A 15775-nucleotide genomic window follows, 5' to 3' on the forward strand; every position below is an offset into this window, starting at 1 on the left:
GTGACAGAGATGTCCAAACTTTTAGGAGCAGCTGAAACAACCCAACACCAGGACAAGATTACTATTAAACAACTGCAAAACCAACTAGTGCAGCTAGAGACAGAGTACAAAACCATTGCTGCTACTACTACTACATCCATAACTAAAGACACTGAAGAAATGGCACTCCCACATAAAGTCTTGGCTGATACCCTGAATGTGAGAATAAATGATAGAAGGAATGAATTGGGGGAGATAAAAAGTACCACCCCGAAGATAGTGGGTACAGTTATATGGTTTCATGTAAGAAAAGGCTATGGTTTCCTGAAAAGGCATGACACCAAAGGTGATGTGTTTGTCCACTGGACTGCTATCATAAGAAATAACCCCTTGAAGCGTCTGCACAGTGTGGAAGTCGGCGAATGTGTAGAGTTTGATGTAGTGGAAGGAGAAAAGGGAGCGCGAGCAGCCAATGTGACTGGCCCTTGTGGGGTACCAGTGAAGGGAAGCCATTTTGCTCCAAATCGACATTTTTGTTGCAATTGTGTCTGTCATTCAAAAAAGAGAGAAGTTGGGGGAGGGCAACATGTAGATGTCAATCAAAACAATGAAGATGAGAAGAAAAATAAAACATCCTTTTCTATGAGACAAATGTGGCATAGACGTACAGTTCCATTACATTACCAACATCATTTCAGAGGGAAAAACAAAACAAACCGGGCAGCAGATCCTCCTGATGGAGATTTAGAGCAAGAGAAACCAACACATTACAAATCTTCACCACAGCAAGAAAACTCTCAAACTTATTTTCCACGAATACTTCAGCTACTACCTCCGCAATATCCCATCCTGAGTAAAGTCCAAGAAGAATCTAATAGCTCAGGGGTAGAAGGAAAAGATGGACTGGTACAACAGGATTCTCTCCAGAAATAAATAATAGTAGAGGATTCTAAAATAACCCCCCCCCCAAAAAAAAAAAAAAAACCCCATCACTGATGAAAGAAAAGGGGGCTCTGTAGTCCACTCCCTACCTAGTTGGCCAGCAGTTAAGATGATTGAGTTAAATTGGCTTGCTAGTAGTTTTGAATGAGGTGTGCATAAAAATATAAAAGTAAAAAGAATAAGATGAATGTTCAAAATATTGTTTCTATGGTTTTGGTGTAGTTGGTGATCTGGCTACTTAATATGCAATATTATTGGTGCACCAGATCACCAGGGGGAGAATGTAACCTCCATCCACATAATGGGATATACAAGAAAGAAGCAGAGTACATATACAGTATGTACTGTATAATATAACGTACTGTGTATTATTAAAAGTTGTATATTAAATGTCTTATTGTTCAAATATACATAAGAAATGTACACGAGCAGAGAAGGTGCCAGAGACTTTTCTAGAAACTCCCTGTGCAGTTAGAAATAACTGCCTTGAGCCCTGAGCAGGGGGGAGGAGCCTGCAACAGGCATCAGTTGAGGAGATTATAGAGGTACCTGAAGAGAGCGGTACCTCAGGAGCTGAGGAGAGGATTTTACCTCATGTGAGAGACGGAGTTCGTGCTCTCAGGAGAGGAAACAGGTCCTGTATGTAAGGAGACAGGACACTTGCAGCTTGAGGCAGCGGGACAAGGAGCAGCAGTATAGGCAGCAGTACTGACAAGTATCAGTGACAGCCAGAAAAGTGCTCAGAGGACAAGGGTGTGGAGAGGCATCAGCGTTCAGGTGCCTGCATTTCCCTTCTAGAGGAGGCTGTACAGTAAGTTGTGGGAGCTACACAGCTAATTAATGAAGATGACCAGTGCTGCATAAAGGAGAGATCTGTACGAACTCCCTGCACATCTCACACATCCAGAGACAGATAGTAACGGGTTGGCCGGCGGTTACCGGTCTTTACCAGCAGAATTCAGTAGGCTTATAACTTGTGACTGAGCCAGCACATTGTGACAGGGTTATACACTACTCTGCTGCACAGCCTGCATGTAATATAGCCCTCCACTGACTGAGTAACGGGGCTTCCAGCCACCTGTAACACAGGACAGAAGGGATAGACAGAGCTGCACATTACAGTAATATGAAAAAGAAGGGAAAACAGCTGATCTAGTTATCACCTGAAGTGAAGCAAAGAACTTACAGTATACTAGGCGCTTCACAGCAACTTTATTACATACATCTTATTTCCAAAGACAAATCCGTGGGACTACATCAAACTACATAAGGAGCCATACGACAACAGTCCATCTAACGAGGAACCTATTTCAGTCAGGAAAGGGAGTGGAGAGCTCATTAAATATACAAATAATATATATGCATATATATGATCTACTAACTTCATATCTGAGAATCAAGTACATTGGGCATGATAATTACCAGTCCAAACATAAGTAACTGACCAAGTATAAATGAGCTTGACGTGTGGTAAGGAATGTAACCACTCACAGTATGTCTCCATGACTGAAAATAATTTAGGATGATTTCTTTTACAAGGGGCGTGATATGTATTAACTGAAGATGTGTTGTGTTAATGTTGTAAACGTGTAAGGGAAAAACTGTACCTGTTGTAAACTAGACATAGCAGTAAATTCATGCAATAGTTGTATATAGATATATACTTTAAACTGGTTTAACCACATTGGATAGCACTGAGTTACTGAGGTGACCCCTAGATATATAAATGTAGGTCGCTGTTGTGTAATATAATTCTATTGCCTTATTTCCTCAGTCCTACCCAAATTTAAAGGATTGTACCCACATTGTGTTGAAAGCTGTATCTATCTTTCACTTACTGAGGGTTTCATGTGGGTACGGTGAACCAGGGGAGTCGTAACCAAAAGACATTAATAAATCTATTCATGAAAATACAAGAGAGATTGCAAGTGGTTATCTATGTAACAATATATGTTAAATGAAATATACATAGTATCTTGGCATTAATGTAAACAATATTCATAGTTGGGTTTTCCCAAGTAGGCCCCATGAAATATAAATACTTGGGTGGAGGCACTTCATTTTAAAGGTAGCTCATTTGTTAAATTTGTAACTCATTAGCCTGGTTATATGAAGAATGGGTCACATAGAAGACCATACAGCTAGATGAGATGGGAACAAGCAGGTAGACAGGAAGAGAGTAGGCTTTGTTTACGAGGACAAAAAATATATTTGCAAATGTATGAAGCTTTTTCATTTAATTGTAAATAGTTTCTTAAATTCGGGGACAGTTTCAATTGTTGAGCAAATTCTTTATTATATGTATTAATATTAACAAAGTCTGTTCCTTCTCATTACTAGGCTTTGAAAACAGATTTCTTCCAGAAACTTTGCAAAGCTTGCTCTTTGAAGCCCCCATATAAACGTTATAACTTTGAGGCTGTTGGTGATAGCATTGCAAACGACGAGGTAAGTTTCTGCTTTCTTCACCTACAGTAAGAAACAATTCAAACCTATAGCTTCATATACAGTAGGTCAAATCCCAAGGTGTCACATGAGAATAGTTGTTACTGCAAAAACTTCCTTCAGATGAAAATTGATAAAGGAGCCGATGTTCCATGGTTTATCATCACAGAAGTTTCTAACTACAGAACAGGGTCACAGAAGTGCTGTTTCAACAAGCAGAGCAAACTTTGAAACATGGGTGTCCTAAATTCTGCTTCAAAGTTCAAACACATTGTGCTATTTCCGTAGGTAGCTGTTTTAGTAGGCACAGTCAAGTTCTCCAAATGGACATTGGAGTAATGTTAAATCTGCAGTCCAAAAAATATACTTTCTCAGCACAGACACAAGATCTATATCAGGGATGGGGAACCTTTGGTCCTCCAGCTGTTGTTGAACTACACATACCAGCATGCCTTGCTACAGTTTTGCTATTTGGCCATGCTAAAACTGTTGCAGGGCATGCTGGGATGTGTAGTTCAACAACATCTGGAGGGCCGAAGGTTCCCCATCCCTGATCTATATAATGGTATATATGTTTTATATATTTGGTTCTTGCTTGGACCTTTCTCAATATCCAAATCGTCCCTCCCCTAAAAACACTGGACTACAAAATATAATATCCATACAATTTCCATAGACAACTGTGACAACTCTGTATTAATGTCTAATGTGGTAGTAGAAAAATAGGCTAAGCATGTGTAAATTAATGCAAAAAGGCACCTGTTACACAAGATTGATAGTTTTTTGAAAGACACTTCTGATTTGATTGAGGAAATTCATATTCTACCTAGGCTGGTGGATACTCTATTATCATTGTAGACGTTAGTTCGCTATATACTGGAATTCCTCATGTAGACGGCATACCCACAGTGAGAGAGGCTTTAACTGTTGCACATAGGGGTAATCTACCTGTTGAATTTATAATGGAGTTGACCCTCAAACAGAATTATTTTTGCTATGAGGATCAATACTGCCTACTAACCATGGAAACTCTGATAGACAGTAATATAGCGCCATCGTACGCAAATCTTTACAAGGATGCATACTGTATGAAAGGAAATACATAGTGCCAAGGTATGGGGATAGTATGGTCTGCTATTGTCATTTTATAGACAATGTGTTTTTGATCTTGAGGAGTATTGAGAATACTCTCCAGTCGATGGTAATGTATCTTAATGGATTGGACACACAAATGAATAAACCCAGCTGATTGAGAAGTCTGGTTAGCGCACTCCTTATTGACTGTTGTATTTGGTGCATGATTATACCCTATGGGTGGTCACCCCAGCGATTTTACACAGTGACGTGAGTGAGGGCCTAATGCATAATACATATAGATATATACTATATAATAAAAGGCCAACATTACTCCTCACCTCTATGGGAGGAAGTCAAGTGTTTTGATGCCAGCGGCCACTAGATGGTACCTGACTGAGCAATTCAAGTGTTATTCTGTTCGGGAGCACACAACCGCTGTTGTTTCATCATTTTGACGGGCTGGTAACTAAAGGTAGGAAATGTTCTACCTATTCAATTGGGTGCATGAAAGAACATGTCCTACATATATAAATAGTATACATGGCCAAGAAAGATTATGTGAAGATTATTGGGTGTTTGGGACACAGTGGTTGGATACTACAAATTCACACTTCCTATTTTTAATATTTCTACTGGCAAAACTTGCAAAACATTTTATGTAAAAAATTTAATTAAGGTTTTATCTTCATATTTGTGCAACACACCTGAAATAGATGGTCTTTCTCTATTGCTTATGTACATACAGTGCTCTCCAAGCTAATACTAGTTATAGTCTAATTGTGGTGAGCACTACTTGAGTGGCCTTCTCGACAGAATATAGAATAATAAAACTCCAATGCGGTAGATCAGTTACACTTTCTGCATTTAATTTGACTGTTATTGTCTCAGTATGTATTTGTACAAGATATGTTTTATGTGAGAGCGCTCCTGTAGCCCAAGACTATCAATCATTAATTTAATTCATACAGCTCTTCTTCTAAAGTGACTTTTAGAGTATTCACATACATTATATAAGGATATAGGGGGCAGATGTATTAACCTGGAGAAGGCATAAGGAAGTGATAAATCAGTGATAAGTGCAAGGTGATACACGCACCAGCCAATCAGCTTCAATATGTAAATTAATAGTTAGGCGCTGATTGGCTGGTGCGTTTTTCACCTTGAACTTATCACTGGTTTACCACTTCCTTATGCTGTCTACAGGCTTAATACATCTGCTCCACTGTTTGCTACTTAAAGAGTTGTAATTTGTACTTAATTAGCATTTTAGACTGTTCATGCCATACATTGTTACATTTGTTATATACATATTCTCTCTCTCTTCCCTAGATGCAGGCACATACTAACAAACTTTAATAATTTTCATCAAAGACTCCCCAAAGACAAGTTTTGCTCCTGTAATCTCATTGGTACACAAAGAATTCAGCTCTAAAGACTGGAGAGGACCTATTATATAGTACTACTAATAAACAATTAAAAAATGGTAAATAATTATTTATTATGAAAAGCTGAATGTTTTTGCCATTGTAGAAGCTTTTACGATTTGTCTTCATTTATTTACACTCTACACAAAATAGGATTGTTCCTGTATCAACAGAAATGGTTTCTTCCCCCTCTTGCTTCTGCAAAATCTACAAGTGGCAAATCATTATGCAATTTTTCTGAATAATTTCACTTATCTACTGTATGCCAGGATTATGGCAATCATTAAGTTGACAATAAAATCTGTTCACGTCAAATAAATGAATCCTAAACATCTATACAGGAAAGTTTTCTTCCATCCATGTTGGTTCATGGCAATTAACATTTTCTTACCTCAATAAAATGCTGTATTAGCACTGAGGTATTATAGCGACACACAGTTGGAGGGATTTTCTATGCAAATTAAAAAAAAATATTTTAAACTATTGCAAAGATTACCCTATATGATGACCGTGTGAAAGTCAGATGGGTTAGCGACAATAGACAATTTTCATAGAGCTAATACTTTTTTATTTTTTATTTGATACTTTAATTAAGATAGATCCTGCATCTGATGTCATCTGTGGAAGAGTCCGGATGGCGATAATACTCTCCATAGGACAGCAATAGCAGTAGTTACAGGTTACAAGATCATGTACTGTGTACAGCAGCAAGATTTATAAAATTATAACCATGTATAAACACAAATGTCTAATAAATAAATATTTAAATATATTCTATTATTCTATTTCCACAACAAAAGCAAGTCACTGTCTACTTATTATAATATATATGTACACCATATGAATCTTAAAGAATGTTTGTTTGTAAATGTTCTGGAAATTTCTAATAAAATCTTTTAACAATGTACTTTGTAGATTTAATCAGGTTTCATTGTGGGGAAAAAGGGGGTCATTTTTCTACCCCACATATTAAGCAATCATTAGCAACTCCTAATTTGTATTATTATTTGTGATTTATAACAAGTGGGAGAGGGCCAGACAATCAGAAAAGACACTTCAGGGCAAGCAAAAATACATTGTATAACATAAATCACAGGCATTGTGTAGACTTGTACACAAGATATACAGAGGTCTCTAATACCCCTTTTACACCTGGGAAATATCCCTGTTTTTGTACGGGAGCATGCAAAAAAAAACATATTTCAGGAGGTGTAAAAGGGTCCCCTCTGCAAAACCATGGGGCCATTTTCCCAGGAATCCAACCCAGAAAACCACCAGGGATGGATATGAGTAAGACCCAGGTAGGAGGCTGCGTAAATGGGTAAGCCGGGTTATTAAACCCAGTACCCCATTACAGCATAGCAGAACTACCGACCTGCAGTGTCCAACGTGCAGGCGGAAGGCTGGAGGTCGCTGCACAAGCTGCCTATGCAGACAGCAGTGCCGTGCTGGTTGCCATGCAATGCCTGAGACTGGGGACACAGCACATGAAGATAGCAGAGCCTTGTCGTGTGTCCGGCAGCACCGGAGAAGGTGTGCCCCTAGCGTGATGTACAGAAGTCCTGATCTGCTGGGTTTCCCGGCACTTGGAGATGACGACATCATCTCTAAGCGCCGGCCCAAAAGACACTGCACCCGGGATTTTGGTGTAAAAGGGGCATAACTTATCCCTACAGAAGTAAAATAAGCTTTGAAAATGTTCTTTACACACATTGTAATTAGAGATGAGCGGGTTCGGTTTCTTTGAATCCGAACCCGCACGAACTTCACTTTTTTTTTCACGGGTCCGAGCGACTCGGATCTTCCCGCCTTGCTCGGTTAACCCGAGCGCGCCCGAACGTCATCATGACGCTGTCGGATTCTCGCGAGACTCGGATTCTATATAAGGAGCCGCGCGTCGCCGCCATTTTCACACGTGCATTGAGATTGATAGGGAGAGGACGTGGCTGGCGTCCTCTCCATTTAGATTAGATTTAGAAGAGAGAGAGAGAGAGAGATTGCTGTGATACTGTAGATTAGAAGAGAGTGCAGACAGAGTTTAGTGACTGACGACCACAGTGACCAGTGACCACCAGAGACAGTGCAGTTGTTTGTTTTATTTAATATATCCGTTCTCTGCCTGAAAAAAACGATACACAGTCACACAGTGACTCAGTCTGTGTGCACTGCTCAGCCCAGTGTGCTGCACATCAATGTATTGTATATAAAGCTTATAATTGTGGGGGAGACTGGGGAGCACTGCAGGTTGTTATAGCAGGAGCCAGGAGTACATGATAAATAATATTATATTAAAATTAAACAGTGCACACTTTTGCTGCAGGAGTGCCACTGCCAGTGTGACTAGTGGTGACCAGTGCCTGACCACCAGTATATTAGTAGTATTGTATACTATCTCTTTATCAACCAGTCTATATTAGCAGCAGACACAGTACAGTGCGGTAGTTCACGGCTGTGGCTACCTCTGTGTCGGCACTCGGCAGGCAGTCCGTCCATCCATAATTGTATTATAATATATACCACCTAACCGTGGTTTTTTTTTCATTCTTTATACCGTCGTCATACTAGTTGTTACGAGTATACTACTATCTCTTTATCAACCAGTGTACAGTGCGGTAGTTCACGGCTGTGGCTACCTCTGTGTCGGCACTCGGCAGGCAGTCCGTCCAACCATAATTGTATTATATACCACCTAACCGTGGTTTTTTTTTCATTCTTTATACCGTCGTCATACTAGTTGTTACGAGTATACTACTATCTCTTTATCAACCAGTGTACAGTGCGGTAGTTCACGGCTGTGGCTACCTCTGTGTCGGCACTCGGCAGGCAGTCCGTCCATCCATAATTGTATTATAATATATACCACCTAACCGTGGTTTTTTTTTCATTCTTTATACCGTCGTCATACTAGTTGTTACGAGTATACTACTATCTCTTTATCAACCAGTGTACAGTGCGGTAGTTCACGGCTGTGGCTACCTCTGTGTCGGCACTCGGCAGGCAGTCCGTCCAACCATAATTGTATTATAATATATACCACCTAACCGTGGTTTTTTTTTCATTCTTTATACCGTCGTCATACTAGTTGTTACGAGTATACTACTATCTCTTTATCAACCAGTGTACAGTGCGGTAGTTCACGGCTGTGGCTACCTCTGTGTCGGCACTCGGCAGGCAGTCCGTCCAACCATAATTGTATTATATACCACCTAACCGTGGTTTTTTTTTCATTCTTTATACCGTCGTCATACTAGTTGTTACGAGTATACTACTATCTCTTTATCAACCAGTGTACAGTGCGGTAGTTCACGGCTGTGGCTACCTCTGTGTCGGCACTCGGCAGGCAGTCCGTCCAACCATAATTGTATTATAATATATACCACCTAACCGTGTTTTTTTTTTCATTCTTTATACCGTCGTCATACTAGTTGTTACGAGTATACTACTATCTCTTTATCAACCAGTGTACAGTGCGGTAGTTCACGGCTGTGGCTACCTCTGTGTCGGCACTCGGCAGGCAGTCCGTCCATCCATAATTGTATTATAATATATACCACCTAACCGTGGTTTTTTTTTCATTCTTTATACCGTCGTCATACTAGTTGTTACGAGTATACTACTATCTCTTTATCAACCAGTGTACAGTGCGGTAGTTCACGGCTGTGGCTACCTCTGTGTCGGCACTCGGCAGGCAGTCCGTCCAACCATAATTGTATTATAATATATACCACCTAACCGTGGTTTTTTTTTCATTCTTTATACCGTCGTCATACTAGTTGTTACGAGTATACTACTATCTCTTTATCAACCAGTGTACAGTGCGGTAGTTCACGGCTGTGGCTACCTCTGTGTCGGCACTCGGCAGGCAGTCCGTCCAACCATAATTGTATTATAATATATACCACCTAACCGTGGTTTTTTTTTCATTCTTTATACCGTCGTCATACTAGTTGTTACGAGTATACTACTATCTCTTTATCAACCAGTGTACAGTGCGGTAGTTCACGGCTGTGGCTACCTCTGTGTCGGCACTCGGCAGGCAGTCCGTCCATCCATAATTGTATTATATACCACCTAACCGTGGTTTTTTTATACCACCTAACCGTGGCAGTCCGTCCATAATTGTATACTAGTATCCAATCCATCCATCTCCATTGTTTACCTGAGGTGCCTTTTAGTTCTGCCTATAAAATATGGAGAACAAAAAAGTTGAGGTTCCAAAATTAGGGAAAGATCAAGATCCACTTCCACCTCGTGCTGAAGCTGCTGCCACTAGTCATGGCCGAGACGATGAAATGCCAGCAACGTCGTCTGCCAAGGCCGATGCCCAATGTCATAGTACAGAGCATGTCAAATCCAAAACACCAAATATCAGAAAAAAAAGGACTCCAAAACCTAAAATAAAATTGTCGGAGGAGAAGCGTAAACTTGCCAATATGCCATTTACCACACGGAGTGGCAAGGAACGGCTGAGGCCCTGGCCTATGTTCATGGCTAGTGGTTCAGCTTCACATGAGGATGGAAGCACTCAGCCTCTCGCTAGAAAACTGAAAAGACTCAAGCTGGCAAAAGCACCGCAAAGAACTGTGCGTTCTTTGAAATCCCAAATCCACAAGGAGAGTCCAATTGTGTCGGTTGCGATGCCTGACCTTCCCAACACTGGACGTGAAGAGCATGCGCCTTCCACCATTTGCACGCCCCCTGCAAGTGCTGGAAGGAGCACCCGCAGTCCAGTTCCTGATAGTCAGATTGAAGATGTCAGTGTTGAAGTACACCAGGATGAGGAGGATATGGGTGTTGCTGGCGCTGGGGAGGAAATTGACCAGGAGGATTCTGATGGTGAGGTGGTTTGTTTAAGTCAGGCACCCGGGGAGACACCTGTTGTCCGTGGGAGGAATATGGCCGTTGACATGCCAGGTGAAAATACCAAAAAAATCAGCTCTTCGGTGTGGAGGTATTTCACCAGAAATGCGGACAACAGGTGTCAAGCCGTGTGTTCCCTTTGTCAAGCTGTAATAAGTAGGGGTAAGGACGTTAACCACCTCGGAACATCCTCCCTTATACGTCACCTGCAGCGCATTCATAATAAGTCAGTGACAAGTTCAAAAACTTTGGGTGACAGCGGAAGCAGTCCACTGACCAGTAAATCCCTTCCTCTTGTAACCAAGCTCACGCAAACCACCCCACCAACTCCCTCAGTGTCAATTTCCTCCTTCCCCAGGAATGCCAATAGTCCTGCAGGCCATGTCACTGGCAAGTCTGACGAGTCCTCTCCTGCCTGGGATTCCTCCGATGCATCCTTGCGTGTAACGCCTACTGCTGCTGGCGCTGCTGTTGTTGCCGCTGGGAGTCGATGGTCATCCCAGAGGGGAAGTCGTAAGCCCACTTGTACTACTTCCAGTAAGCAATTGACTGTTCAACAGTCCTTTGCGAGGAAGATGAAATATCACAGCAGTCATCCTACTGCAAAGCGGATAACTGAGTCCTTGACAACTATGTTGGTGTTAGACGTGCGTCCGGTATCCGCCGTTAGTTCACAGGGAACTAGACAATTTATTGAGGCAGTGTGCCCCCGTTACCAAATACCATCTAGGTTCCACTTCTCTAGGCAGGCGATACCGAGAATGTACACGGACGTCAGAAAAAGACTCACCAGTGTCCTAAAAAATGCAGTTGTACCCAATGTCCACTTAACCACGGACATGTGGACAAGTGGAGCAGGGTAGGGTCAGGACTATATGACTGTGACAGCCCACTGGGTAGATGTATGGACTCCCGCCGCAAGAACAGCAGCGGCGGCACCAGTAGCAGCATCTCGCAAACGCCAACTCTTTCCTAGGCAGGCTACGCTTTGTATCACCGCTTTCCAGAATACGCACACAGCTGAAAACCTCTTACGGCAACTGAGGAAGATCATCGCGGAATGGCTTACCCCAATTGGACTCTCCTGTGGATTTGTGGCATCGGACAACGCCAGCAATATTGTGTGTGCATTAAATATGGGCAAATTCCAGCACGTCCCATGTTTTGCACATACCTTGAATTTGGTGGTGCAGAATTTTTAAAAAAACGGCAGGGGCGTGCAAGAGATGCTGTCGGTGGCCAGAAAAATTGCGGGACACTTTCGGCGTACAGGCACCACGTACAGAAGACTGGAGCACCACCAAAAACTACTGAACCTGCCCTGCCATCATCTGAAGCAAGAAGTGGTAACGAGGTGGAATTCAACCCTCTATATGCTTCAGAGGTTGGAGGAGCAGCAAAAGGCCATTCAAGCCTATACAATTGAGCACGATATAGGAGATGGAATGCACCTGTCTCAAGTGCAGTGGAGAATGATTTCAACGTTGTGCAAGGTTCTGATGCCCTTTGAACTTGCCACACGTGAAGTCAGTTCAGACACTGCCAGCCTGAGTCAGGTCATTCCCCTCATCAGGCTTTTGCAGAAGAAGCTGGAGGCATTGAAGAAGGAGCTAACACAGAGCGATTCCGCTAGGCATGTGGGACTTGTGGATGCAGCCCTTAATTCGCTTAACAAGGATTCACGGGTGGTCAATCTGTTGAAATCAGAGCACTACATTTTGGCCACCGTGCTCGATCCTAGATTTAAAGCCTACCTTGGATCTCTCTTTCCGGCAGACACAGGTCTGCTGGGGTTGAAAGACCTGCTGGTGACAAAATTGTCAAGTCAAGCGGAACGCGACCTGTCAACATCTCCTCCTTCACATTCTCCCGCAACTGGGGGTGCGAGGAAAAGGCTCAGAATTCCGAGCCCACCCGCTGGCGGTGATGCAGGGCAGTCTGGAGCGACTGCTGATGCTGACATCTGGTCCGGACTGAAGGACCTGACAACGATTACGGACATGTCGTCTACTGTCACTGCATATGATTCTCTCAACATTGATAGAATGGTGGAGGATTATATGAGTGACCGCATCCAAGTAGGCACGTCACACAGTCCGTACTTATACTGGCAGGAAAAAGAGGCAATTTGGAGGCCCTTGCACAAACTGGCTTTATTCTACCTAAGTTGCCCTCCCACAAGTGTGTACTCCGAAAGAGTGTTTAGTGCCGCCGCTCACCTTGTCAGCAATCGGCGTACGAGGTTACATCCAGAAAATGTGGAGAAGATGATGTTCATTAAAATGAATTATAATCAATTCCTCCGCGGAGACATTGACCAGCAGCAATTGCCTCCACAAAGTACACAGGGAGCTGAGATGGTGGATTCCAGTGGGGACGAATTGATAATCTGTGAGGAGGGGGATGTACACGGTGATATATCGAAGGGTGAAGATGAGGTGGACATCTTGCCTCTGTAGAGCCAGTTTGTGCAAGGAGAGATTAATTGCTTCTTTTTTGGGGGGGGTCCAAACCAACCCGTCATATCAGTCACAGTCGTGTGGCAGACCCTGTCACTGAAATGATGGGTTGGTTAAAGTGTGCATGTCCTGTTTTGTTTATACAACATAAGGGTGGGTGGGAGGGCCCAAGGATAATTCCATCTTGCACCTCTTTTTTCTTTTCTTTTTCTTTGCATCATGTGCTGATTGGGGAGGGTTTTTTGGAAGGGACATCCTGCGTGACACTGCAGTGCCACTCCTAGATGGGCCCGGTGTTTGTGTCGGCCACTAGGGTCGCTAATCTTACTCACACAGCTACCTCATTGCGCCTCTTTTTTTCTTTGCGTCATGTGCTGTTTGGGGAGGGTTTTTTGGAAGGGACATCCTGCGTGACACTGCAGTGCCACTCCTAGATGGGCCCGGTGTTTGTGTCGGCCACTAGGGTCGCTAATCTTACTCACACAGCTACCTCATTGCGCCTCTTTTTTTCTTTGCGTCATGTGCTGTTTGGGGAGGGTTTTTTGGAAGGGACATCCTGCGTGACACTGCAGTGCCACTCCTAGATGTGCCCGGTGTTTGTGTCGGCCACTAGGGTCGCTAATCTTACTCACACAGTCAGCTACCTCATTGCGCCTCTTTTTTTCTTTGCGTCATGTGCTGTTTGGGGAGGGTTTTTTGGAAGGGCCATCCTGCGTGACACTGCAGTGCCACTCCTAGATGGGCCCGGTGTTTGTGTCGGCCACTAGGGTCGCTAATCTTACTCACACAGCTACCTCATTGCGCCTCTTTTTTTCTTTGCGTCATGTGCTGTTTGGGGAGGGTTTTTTGGAAGGGACATCCTGCGTGACACTGCAGTGCCACTCCTAGATGGGCCCGGTGTTTGTGTCGGCCACTAGGGTCGCTTATCTTACTCACACAGCGACCTCGGTGCAAATTTTAGGACTAAAAATAATATTGTGAGGTGTGAGGTATTCAGAATAGACTGAAAATGAGTGTAAATTATGGTTTTTGAGGTTAATAATACTTTGGGATCAAAATGACCCCCAAATTCTATGATTTAAGCTGTTTTTTAGTGTTTTTGGAAAAAAACACCCGAATCCAAAACACACCCGAATCCGACAAAAATAATTCGGTGAGGTTTTGCCAAAACGCGTTCGAACCCAAAACACGGCCGCGGAACTGAACCCAAATCCAAAACACAAAACCCGAAAAATTTCAGGCGCTCATCTCTAATTGTAATACAACTCATGCACAACAAACCCCAAAGTAAAACTACATTCCTCAACAGGAACCGTAGAGGCAGATAACAATGGGGGTCATTCCGATTGATTGCTAGCTGCATTTGTTCGTAGCACAGCGATCAGGCTAAAAATCGACAATGCACACGCGCGATGTACGGGCACAACAAACGATGCAGTTTTGCACAGGCTCTAGCGATGCATTTCAATCGCACTGGTTGTCGCAGAGTGATTGACATTAAGTGGGAGTTTCTGGGTGGCAACTGACCATTTTCAGGGAGTGTTTGGAAAACGCAGGTGTGCCAGGGAAAACGCTGGGCAGGTGTGTGACGTCAAATCCGGAACAGAATAGTCTGAAGTGATCGCAAGCGCTGAGTAGGTTTTGAGCTACTCTGAAACTACACAAAAAATATTTGCAGGCGCTCTGCAATACATCCGTTCGCATGTCTGCTAAGCTAAAATACACTCCCAGTGGGCGGCGGCATAGTGTTTGCACGGCTGCTAAAAACTGCTAGAGGTCGATCAACTCGGAATGACCCCCAATATGCAGGATGCTAACATATGGTCACTGCACTGGGGTGGTAACAGAATCTCGGCTCTTGACATGCCGGAGGTCAGAACACCGACAACGGCATCCCGAAGCGCATAATCCCGACACCTGCTAGGTAAGTAGTCTAACCCTCTCGATGTAGCCCCTAACCATCTGTCGCCGCTGCCTGACCCTAACCCCCCCCCCAGCCTTATCCTAACCATCCCCAGTGGTGACTAAGCCTAACCCTCCCCCTTAGTGCCTATTCCCTCCTTCTTAGTGCCTAAACCTACCCCCCCCCCCCCCCTAAGTCTAATCCTAACCCTCCCTGACACACTTACAATCAGGATGCCAGCAATTGGGATTTTGGAGCAAGCATTGTGATTTATGTCTGAATACCGGTGTTGATGCCACTGCACCAAACCTCAAATATAAACTTCTTCTGATAGCAAGTACAACTGATGCAGAGAAGAATGCATTCAAACACATCTCCACCGAGGGCTGAAGAGGTGTAAGAGGGCTGTAAGTGGCAATGTTCAGTGAAATGGTGTTGATGGAACAGCAGCCACAGTTGTAAGTGTAGACATAGGCCTGTATCTATGTGCAAGTGAAGGGGGATGCATGATGATGGTGGTGGTTAGTAACTAAGATCAACATACTTTACAACATTAAGCACTGGTCACAATCAAAGACTGATCATAAATATTACATTTAATATATGCAGTTAATAAAGTCCCACTATATAGATAAAAACAAATTAGAATATTAGTGACTTGGCATTGAAACATACATTTATTTAAC

At 43.1% G+C, this 15775-nt stretch overlaps 1 long non-coding RNA gene across 2 annotated transcripts; it reads left to right on the plus strand.

Moving 5' to 3' along the window:
* The first annotated feature begins 1442 nt into the window (after nt 1-1442).
* LOC134935238 (uncharacterized) lies at nt 1443-6698 on the plus strand. Of its 2 annotated transcripts, XR_010180004.1 has the most exons (4): nt 1443-1732; nt 3262-3369; nt 5773-5926; nt 6467-6698. It is a non-coding gene; the product is annotated as an uncharacterized LOC134935238 (long non-coding RNA). The 2 variants fall into 2 exon arrangements; XR_010180003.1 differs by having other exon boundaries at nt 1446-1732; nt 5773-6698.
* The last annotated feature ends 9077 nt before the right edge of the window (nt 6699-15775 follow it).

This window comes from Pseudophryne corroboree, chromosome 6 (assembly GCF_028390025.1).
Source record: "Pseudophryne corroboree isolate aPseCor3 chromosome 6, aPseCor3.hap2, whole genome shotgun sequence".
NCBI lineage: Eukaryota > Metazoa > Chordata > Amphibia > Anura > Myobatrachidae > Pseudophryne > Pseudophryne corroboree.